Source organism: Pteropus vampyrus, unplaced genomic scaffold (genome assembly GCF_000151845.1).
Source record: "Pteropus vampyrus isolate Shadow unplaced genomic scaffold, Pvam_2.0 Scaffold3, whole genome shotgun sequence".
In the NCBI taxonomy this organism is placed as follows: Eukaryota; Metazoa; Chordata; class Mammalia; order Chiroptera; family Pteropodidae; genus Pteropus; species Pteropus vampyrus.
In genome coordinates, this window is record NW_011888784.1 from 2986051 (window position 1) to 3007841 (window position 21791).

At 39.6% G+C, this 21791-nt stretch overlaps 1 pseudogene; it reads right to left on the minus strand.

The window, feature by feature from the left end:
* Nucleotides 1-9232: 9232 nt before the first annotated feature.
* Nucleotides 9233-9351, minus strand: LOC111741500 (annotated as a pseudogene).
* Between the last annotated feature and the right edge of the window lie 12440 nt (nt 9352-21791).

Below are 21791 nucleotides of genomic sequence, written 5' to 3' on the forward strand. Positions count from 1 at the left end.
AAGTGCTAGCAACACACAACAGCACAGCAAAGAGCATACAAAATAGAAAAGTACTAGAGCCATTTCGACCATATTCAGAAACAAGACAGATATGCTTGCTATAATTGTACAACTGAAAACTTTAGACTGGTAATTTTTTTCCTTTTTACAAAACTACTAAAATTACTAAAAATGTGGTAACGTGGCTAGAAATAGTAGAAAGTTTAAACAAAACCAAAAGCTGTTTTTTGAAAAAAGCAATAAAATATGTAAATTCCTCATAAGCCTAATTAAGGAAAAAAGAAAGAAAAAAATGAATATTATCAATAAAAAAGGTAATATAAGCATAAATTCAAGAGATATTCTAAAAATTATTAAAGAAAATTAAGTGTAATTCTCCAGTGAGACATTTAAATTAGTTGTTTTTATTTTTTATTATCAGACACTGTGCATGGAGCTAGTGGGAAGATATATATTAAATATTGCCATGCACCGCATAATGACATTTAGTTCAAGGGTGGACCACATATACAATGGTAGTCCCATAAGATTATAATGGAGCTGAAAACTTCCTACTGCCTAGCAATGTCACAGCCATCATGAGGTTGTAGAGCAACCCATTACTCATGCGTTTGTGGTGATGTTGGTGTAAACGAACTTACTGCACTGCCAGTCGAAATATGGCATATACAATTATATACACTACATAATACTTGATCATGATGATAAACAACTATATTACTGATTTATGCTATCTGATTTATTTATGATTTCCTATGCTATACTTTCTATCATTATTTTAGAGTGTATCCCTTTGACTTATAAAAAAAGTTTGCTGTAAAACAACGTCCCTAGGACGTTGTGTTACGCTGGCAGCAGCCTCGTACAACTCATGTCTACCACATCTCTTGACTGCATCATTTTCTCTTGTGTTTCACTTAATCTAGTGTTGTTTTGTACAGTAACATCTGCACAGGCTTGTAGCCTAGGAGCAGTAGGCTATCCCACACAGCCTAGGTGTGCAGTAGGCTAGACCATCTAGGTTTGCATAAGCCATTCTATGATGTTCACACAGGGATGAAATAGCCTGAGGACACATTTCTCAGACTAGAGCCCTGTCATTAAAGCGGCACATGACTGTACATGCTTATGCAATTCATTGATTTGAAAGGTCTAACTGGTAGACCTAATCTCACTTGGGGGGGGGGCGGTCAAGAAAGGCTTCATGGGGAAGCAAAAATTAAGTTGTATATAGAACAGCAGAAAAGTGGCTCAAGCAGAGTGAACAGTGTAAGAAAGGGCCCAGGAAAAGGTTGAAGCATTTGAAAATGTCACAACCCAGACGGCAGGGTGGGTGGAAGGGGGAGTAGCCAGAGAGAGAGAGTCAGGGCACAAATTGTGCAAGGCTTTGTGGCCCATAGCAAGAATTTTGGCCTTAATCCTAAGTGTCATGGGAAATCTTTTTGGCATTTTAAACAGGGAAGAGTTGAGCCCCTACTGTGTAAATTATTTCATCTGAAAGGTCTGCAAAAATTATAAGCATGTAGCAAGGTGGCATTTTCCATCATCCCTCGTCCCTAGCATCATTCAGTGATACTGGCCACCAATATCCCTCTCTTCCCCATGACCGAGTAAGTGCTTTCTATCTTAGAGGTTTCCCGGAAATTCTGCAGCACTTTCAAGGCAAGTCATCCCAGGTATAGAGTGGTTTGGGCAGATCTTGACTCTCAGCTGATTACCACAGGCAGAGCCAAACTCTCAGTCTGCTAACTTCCCAGAAGTTTCTTGGCTGGTTTGGACCATTCCAGCATTCTCTTCTTTAAACCTGTGATAAGACCTAACTGCAATTCTAACTACATGTTCCCTGCTCTGTCCTTACCTCACCCAGTCATCTGTTTTTCAACGTCATAATCCGTTATGAAATCAATTTAGCAGATCTTGCCAGCATTTTCGAAACACCGAAATAGAATAAAATAGAAAATACCAAAATTCATTGGACAAGATAAGAGTATCACTTGATGACTTTTCATTTCAGATGCATATTTCTGTGGAGATTAGGATGTGTGTGTGCACATGCACCATAGGTCACACCATTAAATGGTTTTCTTAATTATGGGTCATGATCAAAAAAAGTTGAAGATTCACTCCCCTACTTCTTCCCATCTTCTGCGTAGTAGGAATTTAAACTTATTGAGATCTGATTCTTCGGCCTTACCTTATTTCCTTTATCGAGATCATTTTTATTCACCTCTGACATGTTAAAAAATCCTGTTCCTCTTATGCAAACAACTCACCGTTATTGGAATATATTTGAATTTTTCTCCTAATAGTGGAGCTTACCTTGAGTTTTTCTCCTCATCATCAACAGTGGCTTATACTTATAAAAGTGACCCATGGTTTGATGAGCAGCTCACACTCATGGGGACTATCCAAGGCCCAGGGCAGGCCAACCCAAGATATCTCACAATGGCATATTGATTATTTCAAATTAAAACCACTTGAGTGCAAGTAACGGAGGCATCAAATATAGAAAGTTCTTTCAAGAAGTTTGCCGATGTACAGACCAAGAGCTTTCAAATGTTGCTGAGCTTTTTGTCCTACATTTTTCGCTTCTGGAAATCTACCCAAAGGAAGTAATTAGAGATACTGACAAAGACTTAGGCACAAGGATGGTAATTGCAGCTTTATCTATAATAGAGAAATGTTGGCAACAATGTAAATATCAAACAACAGGGAAATTGTTAAATAAATTATGGTATCTATTCATGATGAAATACTGTTCCAACGAATAAACATAATATTTTGGAAAAAATGTTTTAATGGCATTGAATAATATTCATAATGGATCAATTTAAAAAAACAGGCTATAAAAATAGTTACAAATTTGTTGTGTATAACATATTATTTATATGCAAAGAGAAAGGCAGGAAAGAAATACATAAAAATATCAAAAGTTATAAGAGAACCTCTTAAATTTTTGTTTTCCTCTATGTTTATTAGCATTTATTATTTTTATAATCAGGAAACCTTATTTTTTAAAAAATGAAATTTGCCATGAAGAAAAAGAAATAGAGTTGTGACTGCAGGGTTGGCACTGGGAAGACATACACCTGAAGAACTAGTAGGCATTTTTAATTTTCAAAAATGAAGTCTATACAGCCCATCACGTTTCCCTTGTAGATCAGCCTGCCAGGAAGCTCGGAAGCAAACCTGATGTTTAGTCACCAGGATGTTATTCTCTTTTCTTTGCATATTTGGTTTGTCCCCTTTCTTGGGCTCCAGTTTCCTCATCTGCAAAGATAAGAAGAGGTATGCTGAATAATTTAGCTCAGTGGGGTGTGTCAAGGCCTCCCACCATGGCCCAAAGCCCCTTTGACCAAGAAACAGGTAAGAGACAGCAAATATCCCTCATGGCAAGACTCAGATCAGAGAACTTTAATGTGGACTGAAAACAATATTCAGCAGATGGACAACTAATCCTCATCTGCACAGAGCACATACTATCATATCACATCAGATTGGAAGAGGAGGTAAGACCCCCTCATTACTGGTACCCAGGTGACTGCTCTTGTTACATCTGTGGCAGCATCATGGCTGCCTGGCTGTGGAGGAGCACTGTAAATTCATGCAATTTAGGGTGACACATCTGTGGGACAGACTCTTGGAAAGCCCAGAATCGCCCCTTCCCTTTGATAGCCTTCACGCTCAGAGGGGTTCTTTCCCAGGTGATGCCTCCGTCTCTCATGCAGAATTTGAGGAAGACCTTCAAGGAGTCCATGTCACAAAGGTGTAAAGACATAATCTTGACCTAGAGAAGCATACATTTAATGCTAACTTTCTGATGTTTCTGGCTGCAGTATATAATTTTGATCAAAGAGTTTTAAGTTTCTCAAAAGGAGTAAATTGCACACTGAGTTGATTGTTCACACCCCAGCCCAGGACTGTCCAACAGAATTTTCTGCATTGATAGCTGTGCTGTTCAATACAGTAGCCACTAACCACAGGTAGCAACTGAACACCTGAAATGTGTCTAGTGTACCTGAAAAAATGAACTTAAATTTTTATTTTATTTTAACTAGTCCAAGTTTAAATTTTAAAAGACCCATGCAGCTGGTAGCTCCCATTTGGACAGCATAGGTCCAGTCCTTAATAAATCCTAAAGAAGTCCTTACAAATTCTAATGCTAATCACGTTACAGCAACCTATGTCCACCTCCCCTGCATTTATTCCAGAACTGTTTAAGGCAAATAAATGCCATCTCATCAGTAAAAATAAATATTTCCTAGGGGTACAGAGGTAGTTTGCTCTTTCTTTTGACTCCTAAACAGCATCTAGCACAGAGTTAGCCACATAATACTTAATCGCCATTATTTATTAACGTGGATAATGTGAGGGAGAAGTGAGAGGAAATATGTGGTCAAATTGGACCTTCCTATCTTCCTCCTCTTCACCCTACTCGTTGCATCCGTACTCAATGGATCTACTCCTCTCCCGTCCCCTTGTTACGCCACGTGGACATTGCTAGTCCTGAAGAAGCTAATGACAATATTTAGCTTCTTTGTCTTTGTATTTCTCATCAACCATTACAAAATCTGCCAACACTCAAAGGCTATAATTCTTATAGGCAAAGACACGCTGTTAAGATGCCTGTGAAATGGTGGAGTAGGGAACTCCAAGAGACCATCCCTCTCTAAACACAGTGAATAAACTGGCAAAAACTGTCAAAATCAATTTTCTTGGAACTCTGGAAATGAGTCCAAGGTTTATAGCCAACAGATAAATGCTTAACCAAAAAGAAAAAAAAGAGGTTGAATCTCAGGAGGAAATCCTCGTGGCATTTTATCCTGGTCCTGCCCCTACTTCCCTGGATCCACAGCAGTCTTGAAGATGGAACCTGTATTGCTGGTGTGGATTCCTGGTGCTGGAGGAAATAGAGCAGACTTGTGCTCAAAGAATTGTGGTTGTTTGCTTTGTCCTGTCTGGTGGCTCCCCGAACTGACACAAAGGGCTTGCTTCTAGTTTGTCTCTCACAGAGTGGAGAAGCAGAGACCTGAGGGGCATTTGTTAGAAACATTTAAAGGCAAATGTATTAGCCACTCTGCCAGAGCAAAGGATCACAACTGGGGTGCACAATAGACACACAAAAAAATTGGGAGGAAATGATGAGGAGTGAGAGGCTTTAGGAATAAAGGCTTTGAAAAGCTCCTACGCATTCCCAGGAATCTAGAAGACTTTGCACAAGCCCAGGATAGGATGTATGCTCAGAAAAGATCAGTGAAGCCTCAAACCTTTTACCTCTGGCTGACCTTCAGGCTGTGCAAGCAGGAAGTGAAGGCTAAGGCAGAGTTGTAAATTGCCCAGCTGAGTGTTGATGGCACGCCCTAACACACACACACACACACACACACACACACACACACACACACACACGATCTGCAAAGACGTAAATATTTTTCCGATTTCGGTGCTAGGCTTTTCAGGAACTCTCTGTTAAATCACTAGCTGACTATTAAGCTAACCAAAGAGAGACTTCAGTAGGCACAAACGACAAAGAATACAGATTTTTTTAAATAAGTTCAAAAAAGTCACTAAACAAATAGAAACCGTGAGTATAAACAACAAACCCTGCGGAGGAAGGAAAATCTGACTTCCAGAGTTGGCACATGATAGCATTCAAAATGTTTGGTTTTCAACAAAAAAATTACAGAGCGTGTAAACAAACGCGGGGAAGAGGAAATAGGGAGAGACTGCTTATGAGTGCAGGGCTTCTTCTAGGGATGATGAAATGCTCTGGAATCAGAATAATTGCGGATGTCGTGCTGTGTGGACATCTAGAAATGGCCTGGGTTTGTACATTTTAAATTGTAAAACTGATGGTTTTTATCTTATGTGAAGTTTTTTCTAAAAAAAATATGACTCACCTGCAAAAATAGATACTTAAGCAGTATGCTGGAGCTTTGCTTTATAGTTTATTTAATGAAAGTCATTTGCAACTTTCCCCAGCAAATTCTCTTTACTTTAGACCAGGACTCAGTAATTCCAGGTCTGCTAAGTTCATTATATGAGCTGGTCTGTAATTGGAGGCCTCTTTCTGGATGGCATTTGTCATGGGTCTTGTTGGCATGTTCAGATTGTCCCATTAAGTACAGTGTTTTTTCCAACATCCCCCAAATGCAAAATTTCCAAAACACAACCCCGATTTCTTCCCGTATTCTCTCCCTCCATCATCCTCCATCAGCAGAGGACATTTCCCCATGCTATTTTGGACAGCTCCCTTACACCATGTCCAATTAGTTTCCATGTTTGCTTCTCTTCATAGTCACTGCCACCACCTTCAGTCAATACGCCACCACTGCTTATCCGTACTATTAGAACAGACTCCCAACTGGTCTCACCCACCACACGCTCTCTTGACTCTTTTTAGTCTATTTTCCATCTTCAATCCAGTTGCATTTTTAAAATGCAAATCTAATTATTTCACTCCTCCATGCAAAGCCTTTAATTGGCTTCCCATCGCTCTTAGAATAAAATCCTCAAGTGTTGAAATGGTCTGTAAGGCCCTGTGTGACCTGGCTTCTCTCCAGCCTCCCCACTGACTCACTACACTTCCGTCACAGAAGCTTCTCTCTGTTTCTCTCTGCCTCAGGGCAGTCCTATACACGCTCATCTCTTTTTAGAACACTCTGTGTCCTCCCTTCTTTGTACTTACTCAGTCATACTCATTTTCAGAGCTTAGATGAAATGTCACTTCCTAAAGGAAGTCTTCCTGGCCCTCCCAGGCTCACATAAGTTCCCCTGTGAGGCCTAAATGTCCAGGGCTCCTCTTTTATGTACATCTTACTTTTATAATTTCTGTGATCAATTGCTCACTGTTTGACTCCCCCACTAAAATATGATACCCATCCAGGCAGGTACTGTGTTGTTGAATGCTCTAGTCCCAGTACCAATCACAGTCCGTGTGTATGGCGGGGGGCGAATACATATTTGTAGACTTAATATTTTGGAATGCAATTAGATCTTCCATAAAACACCTCACTAACCAGTTGGCACCTTAGTAAGAATGAGTTGACAGCCTGCCAGAGAAAGAATGTACCCAGGTGCGCTTCATGCTCTTTGCTCCTTATCACAGGAGCAGGGTGGGGCAATGGGAGTAGGGATGGTGCAGCCATTGCCAAGGAGTCCTATTCTGAGCCAGCCAAGCATACTCAGGATCCCAGAAGAACTATGTATGAGAAGTCTTTCGCTCCTCATTTCAGTGTCCTCTTACAACACAGCATTTCCAGGGCAGGGGAATTTAAGGGATGAGAATTATCCATTCTGTTCAACTTGACCTTCCAGACTGCTCAATCAATTCAGTGTCTTTTCTCTAGATTCTCAGGTACCCCAAGTGACCATCCCTTCGCGTGGGGTTAGAGAAACATCTGGTCCTGGAATCCTCCCTGTTTCTCTCTTACCTCCTTTCCCACAGCCTCTGAGCCATTTTTAATTCCTTTGTTTCTCCCACAGTCCCCATCATCCCCAGTCCACTCCAGACCCCCCATGCCTTCTTGCGGTAGGTTGTCAGTGTCTGGTGTCAATCATTTAGTTTCATCCAATTTTACTGCTCAGTGGGATCCAGCAGTGGGGAGAGAAGAAGAATGGAGGGGAGAAGAGACAGACCCTAATCATGATCTGACCTCAAGGAGAGAGATGGGTAAACAATCCGATCTTTCATCCTGCCAGTGTTAACCCCCTGCCAACTTATTTCCTGGACATTATAATGCTAAAAAGAACTTCTGTTTCCTACTCTGCCTCTAGTTTTATTACCAAAGACCCCTCTGTTCATTTAGCTTCCAGGTGTGCCAAGAAGTATCCCCAGAGATGGAATAGAAAACCTGTAGAGACTGGGCACTAGAAAGAGTGGCAGCCGTGGGAGAAGTGAGAGCTAATACAGGAGACAAACTTCATCAACCTCACAAGGCTTTTTTGAGAGTCTTATATAATTCTGTATTTCTTGTGGAAAATGGGTATCAGGGAGGGATGCTGCAAAAATTATTTCCATAAGCTGCCTGAAACTGAGAATGATGTGCTGGGAATGACATCGAACAAATAGACTCCTAACTCCTTCCTCGTGTGCTTGTTTTCTCCATCAGACTGCAAAGGGCAAAACAAACCAGATAATCAGTGATGAGTTAAGAGCATGAGTGACAAGCTGGTCCAAGTGCTTGAGCCTCCCATTCTAGGGAGGCTGCATCCTGGAGAAATAGGAGGACCCATGAACAGGAGAGATCAGCCCAGGCCATAACTTCAGAGGATCTCGGAGAAGGGGAAGGGTGCCAAAAACTAGAAACAGGCTGAGTTTGATGTCAGTTTAAATGATTAAGATCATCGTTTGTGGCCATCGAGTGTAAAGGGAAAAGTGGTCATAGGACCTGCATGAAAACCCTAACCCCATTTCTTTCCTTAGTAGGCATCCTAGGCTGGGAAACAGGAATTTACAGCAGGTGGTATATCTGGGTTTCTGCAAAATATTGGACACTATGAATTCTTAAGAGCATCTATGCAAAAACATCTGAAGCAGCATCACCTGGAGATGGAGTTTGGGTGACATTCCCCAGGGCTCTCGCTTTAATCTGCTCCTGTCCCCAAACTGTCACCATTAAATTTAGTTGTCCTTGCACCCAGCCTATATTCATTTATATTTCCCAAAGGGCAAAATTTAATAAAATTAAACAGTGATAAACATAATGTCCTGTACTTTGGTCTGAAAATCAGCTGCACATTTATAACACAAAACGTGTAGTTTAGCTAGAGTGGCACTATAAACCTCTTAAGAGTTAATAACAATTCTCCTCATTCTGAAAGGACTCTCGTAGCAAGTACTACTGTGGGATGATGATCTCCACATTACAGGATCTCTGCTCCCCTTTTGATATGAATCTATTAATTTTATCATTGGTTATTAGGGGATCTGCAACCTGATCTCAATTCTCATACAGACTGTGTTTCCCTGAAGAGCTTCGAAGTGAGTTGACTTCCTTTCTCAAGGACAGGGCATGTACATTTGTCATCCAGCGACTAAATCAGCCAAGAATTCACACCAAAGTGAACAGTGGAGAAAAGTCATATCCAAAGAAGCCCCTTGTATTTGCAATATTCCTGAGAGTTTATTTTATTTATTTATTTTTTTTAGGCGAGGCGACTCTTGGTTGACCTCACAGATTGCAAGGATTGTCAGTTTACAATCCCTTATTTTTTATTTATTTATTTTTTAAACCTACAGTACCTGGTCTTCCTAGGTGGTCTCCCATCCAAGTACTAACCAGGCCCGAACCTGCTTAGCTTCTGAGATCAGAGGGGATGGAGCTTGTTCAGGGTGGCATGGCTGTAGACTCCTGAGAGTTTAAAAGGCACTGCTCTCAAAAAGGAGCTGTCATCATTGGTAACTATAGTTTAATATAAACTAGGTGTAATAGACAGGGAGGGACCTAGAAATGCACACTTCATGAAAGTCCTCTCTGTGTCCCCTTGTTAAAGATGGCCCAGCAGATATTTGTTTGCTTTCCCACCACCCTGCTCTTTGAAGTCCCAAACTACTACCATCCCCCACCCTTTCTCCTCAGCTCAAGGGGACATATGAGCCTCTACTGCTAGATTTGTCCTTGGATCCAATATTCTTACAGAACCCCAATACGTACATATGTGATTAAATTTGATTACTTTCTCGTGTTAATCTGTCTCATGTCAATTTGATTATTAGACCAGTCAGAAGAACTAAAAGAGGAAAAGAGGAGAAATTTCCCCCTCTCCATACTATATGAATAAGTCCTCCAGGTGATTCTGATGCATGTTCAAGTCTGAGACCCACTGGTTTAGAGAATTAGAACATCAGGCTGATTTACTTCTTTTTTTTTTTTTTTTGCCCATTTTTCTCCTCCTTCCTCTAAAATCCAGGTCACACGCTGCCTCCTCTTGGCATTTGTCCTTCCTGCCTGCTTCCTTTAGCCTCACTCTCCATATACCACTCACAGGATTTGATCCTTCCTTGTATTGATTGTTCTTCCTTATCTATGTTTGTCTGTCTTGGATCTCATGGCCAAAGCTACCTAAGTGGGCACTCCAATGTAAAAACCCAATATTCACCCTGCCCCTAGAATACACAGCAGGAATACGCATCTCTCTCTCTCTCTCTCTCTCTCTCTCTCTCTCTCACATACACACACACACACACACACACACACGCAGGTAGACACACAGCTCTTTTTTCCTGTGACATCATTAGGTCACTGTGCATGCTGGGCTTTCCCGTAACCAGAGACACACTATCGGTTCCAAGACTGCTCCTGTCTTACTGCAGAGTTTTCTGGGAGTCCTGGCTCTACTCCTCTTTTGACTTGTCCTCCTAAGGAAAGGTTTGACATTCTCCTGCATGTTACAACCTTGGCAGGAAGCCCATCTTCCTGCTCCTGAAGGTGTAGATCATTCCTGGTCCTGCCAGAGACATCTTCTCAGCGTATTACCTAACCACCCCGACCACATTCCCCAACCAAATGTTCTAGCTACTTCAGTAACAGCTTTTTATTATCGCAACACTATGTTAGTGTTTTACTCCATCTTCTGCCTCTGCCAGAATTCAAGATATGTATCCTGAACAGATACATATCTCATTCTCTTAATCTGAGTCTTTCCTTTTCCATCAGTTCATAGCCTTCTGCCCACACTTCATTGACAGAATGTCCTTGATGGATTTCACTGGGCTTTCCCTTTCTGATGACCCTAGGAAGCCATGGATAACTATGCAGGTGTGTGATCAGCTGTGGTTAGTCTGCCCAGTTTCCCTTTGTAATCTCCATCAAGTCAGATACAGTCATCGTTAGGCCCAGGGTACTTAGGACATGGTGTTGCCTAAGAGATTCACATATAAAAAGTACCTATTCAAGACAAAACACTATTGGAAGAGCTTTGTGTATAATATTTTAGTGTTATATAATAATTTTAAATAAATAAACCTCACCAATATAGATTTTTAAAGGATGCCACTTGCCTGTTTTGTCTGCTCCAGGCACAGTATAGTGACTGTAATAGGGTTTACCAAAGTCGGACAGCTACATACAACATTCCTGGCTGGTTTCTTTAACTTGAGGACTGAGCAACATACTCTTCGAAGAGCGTATATTTATGGACAGAGAGATTGATATGTAGATTTTGATATGGTCACATACAAAGCGACAATGAAGGAAACAATGAGTTCTGACCCAACCTCCAGCTCTTTTTCACAAATAACTATTTCAGCCTTAATCAGTGTAGTCAAGACCATGCCCTGTTGGGCCCAGTCTAGGGTCTCTCTGCTGCGTCTGACACTATACTTCTCTACTGCTATATTGAGATGCCTATTTCATGAGTTATGCTGAACTCTCAGGAGTGACTTTCCCACTAAAACATGTCAATCAGCTTCCCTTTAAGCTCAGCCTTTTTCAAGTGGTTTCCACAAAGGCTGTTCTCACCAGTACCTTCTGGGAGATGCTGGCTGCCTACTTCTGTAATAAACAAAGTGCAAAGTGCATCTCTGCTTGTCTAACATGGATGATTTTTGTCCCCGTGTTTTTTGCTGACTGCATCCCCTCTGCAGAACCAGCATTTTTCCACATGTGGTGGCAATGGGGTACGTGTTTTAAATCTCTTGGGAGAAGAATAGTTTCCTGGGTTAGAGAGGGATTCCCCAGTTACTCAATTTCATGACACTTCCTGTGAAACACCATTGAATGTCCTTAGGGGTAGCAACAGGGCAATATTGTTTGATTACTACTTGCCCAATATTGTAAGGATTCTATTGGATTCTTCTCTAAGAGGTTTTACTGATTCTATTATTTAAATAAAGAACTAAAGACGTTTTGTGATTTGTACAGTATGACCCAGCTCATGTGAGGCAGAGCAGGGTCCAAATCCATGCTCCTTTTACTCAGACACGCATGCTCCAAGCCTTCATTAAGGAGAGGTATCCCTCTGCTCTTCCACCAACTGACCTCATCCTGGACTGCTACCCTTTGACCGTCAGCCCCACCTGGACCATTTTTACCTGGACCTCATAAACCCCAGTGTTCCTTCCCTGTCTGTGGTATTATTAGAGCTAACTTACTCATTGAGAGAGCTGGGATAGCATAAAGGTAAGTGCACAGAGGTGAAACCCAGCTGTACAGGTTCGATTCCAAGCTCTGCTATTTATTGACAATGTGACCAAGCAACATGATCTTGGGCAGGCTAATTGGCTTCTCTGTGCTTTGATTTCCTCACTATTAAAATAACAATAATAATTAACCAACTACGTTCCAGAATTATGAAATGTAAACACCATATATAGTTAAAGCGCACAGCAAACACACGCACAGGTATATACGTATTTGCTATTACTTTTATTCATCATTTTCATCGTTTACCCCCCTTGCCTCCCTACTCCCTGTGCTTTCTCTTCTGTTCTAAGCCACTCTATTTCTCTCTTCTTATGTTTTCTTGTTCACCTGCTCTGTCCCAAGTATCTTCAGCCCAATTACTTTTGATTCTGATCCTCTTCATTAATTGTGAACTCAGGGATCAAGTTTTTTCTCTTGCCTGTTTTCTTCTGTATCAAAATACTCTTCGCTATATGACAGTGGAGTGGCATGGACCACAGATGGGATGAGGAGACAGAAGACCACAGTTCAGGTCTGAGCTCAGCTATTTTGAACTGCTGGATCTTGAGTAATATATTTAACTTTTTCAGCCCCTCACCTCAGGAGGAGGTAAAAATGTCTCATTATCGTACGACGAGTTGGTCAGCCTCTCTGCTCCAAGGCAGTTCATTCTTGCACATCAGTTTAACCAACAATTAATAGTGGCCTTCTGAATGGCATGCCTTGGCCCAACCTCTCCCCATGAATGCATCTGTTCAACTCAGTAAAGGCTCTGAGAGATGGCAGTGAGGAAATCTGGGGGACAAGCCTCCCTCACATTTCACTGCTGTAATCTTGCATGCTGCTTCTAATGTGGCCTCATTTATTAGGAGTATATTACAATTCTTTATTCCTGACCTTCATCGGGCTCCCTGCAGGGAGTCATAGGCACGGTATTTGAGAGGTAGAGAGGAAACCAGAATCCCATATTAAATTCTCTACCAAGCTGGTCCCCTGAAGGAGTTCATTCTAATTTCCATTTCCTTAATACCCAGCCCTAAAAATTTGAAATCTGTGTTTGCTGCACTTTCCTTGGAGGCGAGGTGCTATTCTTGTTACCTAGGAGGACTGCTGGGCTGCAGTTCCAGATAGGAAGGATTTCCTTTGTTTTTAGCTCCTGACTTCATGGGGCTACTTGCCTCTGCCTTCAGGCAAGCTGAAAATGCACTCCTGGGGATCTATAAGCTGTGAGCTGGGCAGCTCTGCCTCAGCAGCCAGCTGGTAGAGCTCTTTCTCCTTTGCTCTTCATTTATTGCCATGGATATTTTCCAATTAAGCTTCATCCATGGAATTACACCATGACCACCTGTGTTTCCCAAAAAAGACTGCTCTTTCTTGGGAATGTACCTATCAGATCCCTCGGTCTAGAGATGTAATTTGATTTTTTTGTAGTATTTTTTTTTCTGTGATTTTAAAATTGAGCCATGCAATTTGGTGCCAGGTCAAATAGTCAGTCATTGCATATGTGCATCGTTAGATGCAGAGCATGATATGAGATGCTGACACATGAACATGACTTCCTAGCTTTGGGACTCAGGGCTACAATGAGGTCAGTTGAAGGAGGACAAGGATGAGAAGGGGAGATTTGAAAATTTCAGTTTTGTGATGTCCCTCAGTAGCTAAGAGAGGTGTGACAATGTGGTCATTATTTCGGAGCAGTAAAGGAGGCGGCACTGATGGGTGAGGAGGAGGAATGGAGAATGGAAAACTGTTTTAGAGCCTTCAACTTTGACGAGTGGAAATAGGGCAACAAGTTCCCACAAAAGTGATGAAACAAAAGCCTCAAATTTTGCATCTTGGCCTTAATAATCTCAACAGAATGAATGTCTCATTCAGCTGCATTTAGCTATGTAATTGGATGGCTAAGTTTGGGGAAAAAAAAAATAAAAGGTATAAAATAGTCACAGAACATTTTGACTCATGTATTTTCAATTTGTTCATGTGGTTCCCTTGTCCTGAAACTAATTATCGTTCCTTATTCTCTCTTTCCTTTCCTAGCCAAATTTGTCTCATGATCATGTAATTCACTGCTACAGTCCAATCTCACTGGTCTCAGCTCAGCAAACTTAAATAGACTGGTTTTTGCCCCTAAAAACAAAGTCGTTAATAACACACAAAATAAAGTTTTATATGACTGGCATACAGTATTATGCAACACAAGGATTTTTTTTCTTGTTTAATCAGAGAACTCATGTAGAATAGGCATAACAGCATCAACTAAACCAGTGGTTCTCCAGTGTGGTTCCTGGCCAACTGTGTCTGCATCACCTGGAAACCCCGTAGAAATGCAAAGTCTGGGGCCCCACCCCAGACCTCTAGCATCAAAAACACTGGAGGTGGGACCCAGGAATCTGTGAAACACTCTCAGTGATTCCGATGCATGCCGGAGCCTGAGAACCTCTGTTTTAAAAGATCTTCAGAGTATGCCCTGTTGCATTAAGTTGTTTTGGCAACAGGGAAAGCCCTCACTGCGATGCTATAGGACTCTGGGAGTCATCTACTCTGAGTTCTAGTCTCAACTTGGTCACCCAACAGCTATGCAACTTTGAGCAAGTCACAGCTTCTCCCTGCTTATCAGTTTCTCATCTGTAAAACTCAGGAAATTGAAATGGATCATTCTTTCTTATGCTAACAACCTTCACTCCTATCTCTTTTTGAGTGTAGAGTTGCCAGATTTAGCAAATAAAAATACATCATTTTTAAAAATATGCCCAAGAAAATTTGAATGTTAGCTAAACAATTTTTAGTGTGTATATAGATATACATATAAATATATAACATATATATTTATATACTAAGATATATAATTTATAAACAAATATATTTTAGTATATATGTATATATACATATATACACACATATGCATGGAACATATTTACACTAAAACATTTTTTTTGTTTATTTGATATTCGAATTTTACCGGGCATCCTGTATTCCTGTTTGCTGAATTGTAGGCTGTATTTGAATTCTAATTTTAATCAGAGATTACATAAATTGAAAGGATCTGATCAAAAATCTCTCCCAGGATGGAAAGGGCCCCCACATTCTCTGGGAGGGGTAGCTGAAGAAGCCCTGGCTTGGTGGGGAGTGAAAGAAACAAGATTCTGGTTCTGACCCAGATAAGTCACGTCCCTTCACTGGGCCTGTTTTACTACCTATACAGTGAGAGATATTGGTCTAAATTATCTCTAAAGTCCAGCCAGCTCTAAATGTCTGTATTATTTTGCCTTTTTTGGGGGAGGGAGGGATCTGTGAAAGACATTTCATTGTCTCTTTTCTGATGTTTTAATTATGAGAAAATGGATTAATCATGTGAAGTTTAGAAAAAGAAGTATTCTTGAACTATGAGCTAAACTCCTTGAAAATGGCTTTGTCATCATAAAATGACTTTGATAGGACGATGGACCCTAATTTGGTATGTTAAAATCCTTTAATACATCTGCCTTTAAAAGCCTCATGATTTAGTTGCCATAATTTATTTAACACTTAACATATGAATTACTTTAAATATCATGAGTAATGCTGTAATGACCATTCTTATAGATAAATCTTTTCACATTTATCTGATTATTTCCTTAGATAGACCCCCTGGAATAGGGTTGTAGGATCAAAGGTAAAGGTCTCCGGGGTAAGAATACCTATCCCCTTATCTCCCCGCTCCACACCCACACTCCTCACCCACGCTCCTTTCATCACACCCCAAGGAGGTCAAGGGGGATCTGCACCTGTCAGATTCTGGGTCAGTGAGAGACCTTCTTTTCTGGGCCAGCACCGGAGGCTGGGATGGAGTGTCATGCTGACCCAGGTCCCACTCACACTCTCTAGAACTGCTATCTCCACCTGCCACTGAGCACAAGGCTACTGCCCACCAGAGAAAGGCTAGAGCAGGGTCTAGATGGCCCCCATTCTGACTCCTTTCTTCCTTTGGCTCTAATAGGAGCAGCCATCATGTCCCTTGGGTTCAGGATTAGAGGCCCCAGATGGAGCAGTTTATAGCCTTCTTTGGTTCAAGGCCATTTAAGCCCCAATTATTTTCAGAAAGAAAGAGCATGGGTACAAGAGTTCTAATATTGGACTTGGATCTAAAGCCCCTTCCAATAGTAAGGAGTAGCCTTTCCTTGCCTGCTTCCTTCGTGCATTTTTCTCCTGTGGGCATCATGCGAAAGTGTTCTAGGCTAAAGAACATCTGTTTACATCTGGGTCCCGCAGCCCAGTGCACAAACACTTCCAACAAAAGAGTTTTAAGACTATGTATATTTTTCCCAAGTTCTATACTTATAATTACTCCCAATATTCATTTTCCTAACTATACATTTTTGGATAATCAGAATCCAACCCATTGCTCCTTCCTTGATTGACTCACTTTGTGTAACAAATTGAGTATATGATTAATAATTGAGCTGATGATATTTAGATAAGAAAGATTAAAAAAGGCATAAATAAGTCATACTTGGTCTTAGGAATGAAAACAAAAGAAGGAAAGAGGTAAGCATGAGGAAAGGACACATTAAATAAAATAAAGGAGGAACAAAGAGTAGGGCTCTGTTCTAACTGTCACACAGTCAATGTTAGATGTTCCAGAAGAAGACACTGGGGAACCCAGGTGGAGCCAAGAGCCAGCATGTGGCCCCCAAGTCTCAGCCATTCACCTGGAACCAGTTAGTGCCTTGGAAGGTGGGAAAGGAGGTTGCTCTGAAATTACTTTGCTTTTTTTTTTTTTTTTACCAAGAACTTTTATTTAAGGCTTAGCTTTTAAAAGGATGTATTAATACTAGCATTATATATTTGTTTAGATTACTATAGTTTCATTGGTTTTTCTTGTATAGACTTTTTTTAAGAGCAGTTGTAGGTTCACAGCAAAATTGAGAGGAAGATACAGAGATTTCCCATATCCTCCTGCCCCAACACATGCATAGTCTCCCCTACCAGAGTGGTATATTTGTTACAAATGATGAACCTACAATGTCACATCATAATCACCCAAAGCCCAGAGTTAACCTTAGGGTTCACCGATTCTATGGATTTGGACAATGTAGAGTGACAGGTATCCATCAATGGTATCATACAATTTCTCCTGCCCTAATTACTTTACATTTTTACTGTGTCACAATATAGCGACTTTCTCCACCCTCCCATAAAAAGATCTGCCCCAGTTACCTAAGTCCGAAAAACATGTGCGTGGTTGAGCCCAGGAGGAGAATTCAACCAGAGTGATGACGGCAGACAAAGTCAGCTAACGGTTTGTGAACCAGTAGGAGAGCTGGAAGACAGCACTGAACGAAGTGTTTCTTTTACTCAATTAAAGCACTATGGCCCTGAGGCTATTTAATTGAGATTGGCCCTGTCTAAAGATCTAGTTCTTGGCTTACAGAGGGGTGTCAAGAGCCATGGGGTATTAACCACTGAAGTCAATTTGGCTGAAGTTCTCTGTGCAGTTTGTTCATAAGAAAGAGACTGGAAGTTAGTTGGGTTGTTGGCCTGTTTGAATGTCTGAAGGAAAATTAACAACTAGAAAGGTTTAAAGGGGTTTCTATTTTTGTGTTTGTTTAGACCATTGACTGATCACCCATTAATAAAGAACATTCAGAGTTCAGTAATTCTTCTCAGAGGTACATTGCTAAATCAATTAATCCTTAACAAAGAAAACACATTGCTTTATCTTATTGTCTAAGTATCATCAGCCCAGTTATTAATACTTGTTTGCATAATGCTGTACTCTGAATAAGATCATCAATATAAACTACCTCTTTTAACCTTCTCAATGGTCTTATGAGGTAAGCATTGAAGGTTTGTTCTATTTTGCAGATAAAGAAATTGAGGGCTCAAGGTCACACTGTGAGTTAAGTAGCAGAGCTGAGACTCAAACGTTGACTGTCACACTCCTGGTCTGGAGTCCTCTGCATTGCTGAGATGACCAAATCCAGGATATATGCAACTCTCTTGATGTCAGTGGTAAAGGTTAAAAGTATTGAACTTGGATAATATTTGTTTTAAAGTCTTACAGAAGAAATGTCATAATAAAAATGAATCAGAGAAGTTCAACTATATGCTTATGGAGATTAAACCACTTTGATAACAAGATAGGCTGACATGATTTTGACTATTTAAGCTCAAAGGGAACAGATTGAAGGAGACTGATGAAGAACACTTAGCTTTTATTTCAATATTAAAAGCTAGAAATGACCTCCTTGAAGTTTGGGCAATGTTGTCCTAGCACAAGGACAAATGGCAGGGTCATGTGATTCACTATCAGCCTCTTAAGAGCTAGGGAAGATTTTTCAAATACTCACTCCACAGTGTGTAGAAAGTCTAAGCCCTTACCCTAAATTTTTGCAAATTCCCAGAGGCTCGTGTTTTCATCGTCACCTCTGGCCCTAATTTTTTTCTTCTGATGAATGACTTGAGTTTATGAACTTCACACTATTCAATATTGAATCCACCCTGATAGGGAAAGTAACCTATTTCTTTTATTTCCTTTACCCTCACCTATCAAGAAAATGACAGGGAATAAACATAGTCTGATTATAAAGGTCTTTGTATAGAAATGTTTGGGGAAACCAAAGATATTTACGTTGCAGAAACACAATCTTAAATTGTATATTAGACCTCCCTCTTCCAAAAGGTCATTTGGCCACTGTGGCACCAAATGTTTCACTGGCAAGACTCCTTGCATACAAGGCCTTGTGCCAACCAGCTGGCTCCCACTTTCTCCATCAAGCTCCTTTCCTTCCCCCTTCACCTCTAACACTGTCCCCAGGAACTAAAAATTCCTGTTATTTTTTTTTCAAAATCTTGTTATTTATTATGACTGGCACTTCAATTCCCCCTATTCCTTAACCTAGCACGAGGCCTGCATTAAAAGTCATCATGGAGTTCAGTTGAAAAATAGGGCTCATTAGCATATTAGCCCAGAAGACTGGCAAAGAATCTGCTGTGTTTGACTTTCTGGACATCTACATTCCTTAAAGATAGTTGTGATTTTGAAAAGCATTTCCCTTCTTTCTTATAATATTATCTGCTCAAAATACCAAGGAGTATCAAAGGTTTTAGACTCAAAAAAGTTGGAAGTTAATGACTACCTTGAGCATCTGTAAGTTTGCCAGGTTCACTCTGGCCCCCAGGACATGGCCCATTGAAGGTATTTCCAGAGACCGCATTTGGGATGGGTGGACCATAAGGTTATCTCAACATGGCATCTTTATCCTTATCTTGTTATAGAACCTACATGTGAAGAGGAAGAATACAGGGAAGTGTCTTTTTGCCTTGTTAAGCAAATGGTCCTCAAAATGTCACGAACCCTCCCAACCTATTAGGAACTAATCAGAAGTTAATAGAGTTAATCGTGCGTTGAGATAGTATGCGTGAGCGGAGACCGAAAGAGTGAAAAAATTTAGACCTCATATTTATTTATCACATAAGACACTTTGCTTTTTATTTCATGATAATTTGAAGAGAAAATTCCTGTTAATTTTCTTTCTTCATGCTGAGTTTTGAAAGTGTGAGCATATTAATGAGAAAAAGGAAGAAATTATTTAAGCAGGAAATGCCAGGAATAAACTGTCATCTGGAAATATTAAACCAAGGAAACTTAAACTGCTAACTTGAGAATTTTATTTTTTTAAGTTTCTTAATCACAGTCCAAAGACTTATTTATATACAGAATTTGAGACATTAAGTAAATATGTTGGATTGAGAGTCAGAACCCTTACTTAACCCAGTCTGTTTCTCTCAGTGAAGGTATACATTCACACAAATCATATCGATATTATCAACTTCAATGTCTTTTATTAACTTTATCAGTAAAAATTAATAGAATATTTTTCTAACATTTTATGCTTGTGATTATTGTGGTTATAGCTAACATGTTTGAGTGCTTCCTAGGAGAAGAGGTGAATACTTTAAATAGGCTGATTTATTTTTTATTTTTTTAACTTTTTATTATGAAAAATTTCAAACACATGCAAATATAGAACACCTTCTTGTACAAAAACATCAAATTTCTTTTTTTATTCATTCTCCTTAACATTTTTAATGAATTATTTTAAAGTAGATCCCAGACATCATATCATTTCATCTATAAATACTTCAGTGTATATTTCTAAGAGGTAATGACCTTTTTAAAAGCCACAAAACCATGTCACAACCAATGAAATTTATAATAATGCCTTAATATCGTCTCATACTCAGTCCATGTTCAAGTGTTCCTGATTGTGGAAAAAATGTTCTTCCACAGTTGGTTTGTCCAATGCAGGATCTAGATAAAGTCTCTACATTGTATTTTGCTATTGTATCTTAAGTCCTTTATAATCCATAGTAATTTCCTCTCATTTTCTGTGTGTGTCACTTAATTTTTATTAATGTGGGAGATTTTTGGTAGAATTTAGAATTTCCCATTTTTGACCTTCATTGATTATGTCTTTGTGGTGTTGCTGAACACGTATCACTATCTCTTATATATTTTTCTGATAGGTCTAGAACTAGACTGGAATTAGATTCGATTTGGGAGGGGCAAGAATATCACAGGAAGTGCTCCGTACTTCCTAATATATACCAAATTAGGAGACTCTTAATGACTGAATGTCCCACTTTTAAGGATTGATGAGTGCATTCAGGTGCAGCCAGGCTGATCTCATTCTTTTTGTGCACCTAAATCTTGAATACATCTGAAATTATTTCACTGTAAAGAGTGAAGTAGGAATCCAATTTTAAACCATCATTGATTAAGTGATCCATCTTTTTTCCAATGATATGAAATGACACCTTATTGTGTACTATTTTCATGAAATAGAGACATTTCAAGACTCAGAAAGTTCACCACCGACAGACCTTCACTGAAATAACTACCAAAAAATGTTCTTCATTGTGAATCCAGAAAGAAGTAAAAAGATGGAAGAAGTCATGATACACAAACAAAAGGCAAAACATCTAATGAGCATTGCTTATAAAAATATTATTTTAAAAATAATTAGGTCTAAAATTTTAGATAATAACAACATGGATGGGTATGTGTAGGGTTGCAGGGGCAGCAAGAAAGCAATAAAAAGTAAAAGTATACTAATGTTCTTCTATTTCTCAGGAGAAAATATATGCTGATTAATTTGAGTTTTTGAGAATAATCTAAACTTAAGTATGCATGTAACCACTTTAAGGAGAATTATCCTTACCACACTGGTTAAAATTTAAAAGTCTGACAATACCAAGAGTTGGAAACGATGTGAAGGAACAGTAATGCTCAAACACTTTTAAGCATAATATAAACTATTACAATCATTTTGAAAACAGTTTGATATTGTCTACTAAAGTTGAAGTTTCTCATACCCTGTGGCTGAGCACTTTTACTCCTAGATATATATACAAGAGAAATTCAAGTACATAGGCACCAACACGCATATACAAGAAGGTGCATAGTAGCAGTGTTCTTAACATTCAAAAACTGGACACATCAAATAATCAACAATAAAGCAGAAAATACATTGCATTATATTTAAGCAATAGAATGTTAAACAGCAATAAAGGTGAACTACAACAACATGGATGAATCTTAAAAACAATTTTGTACAAAAGAAGCCAGACATAAAAGAATACATGCTATTTCATTCCATTTGTATTCAGTTCAAAAATAGGCAA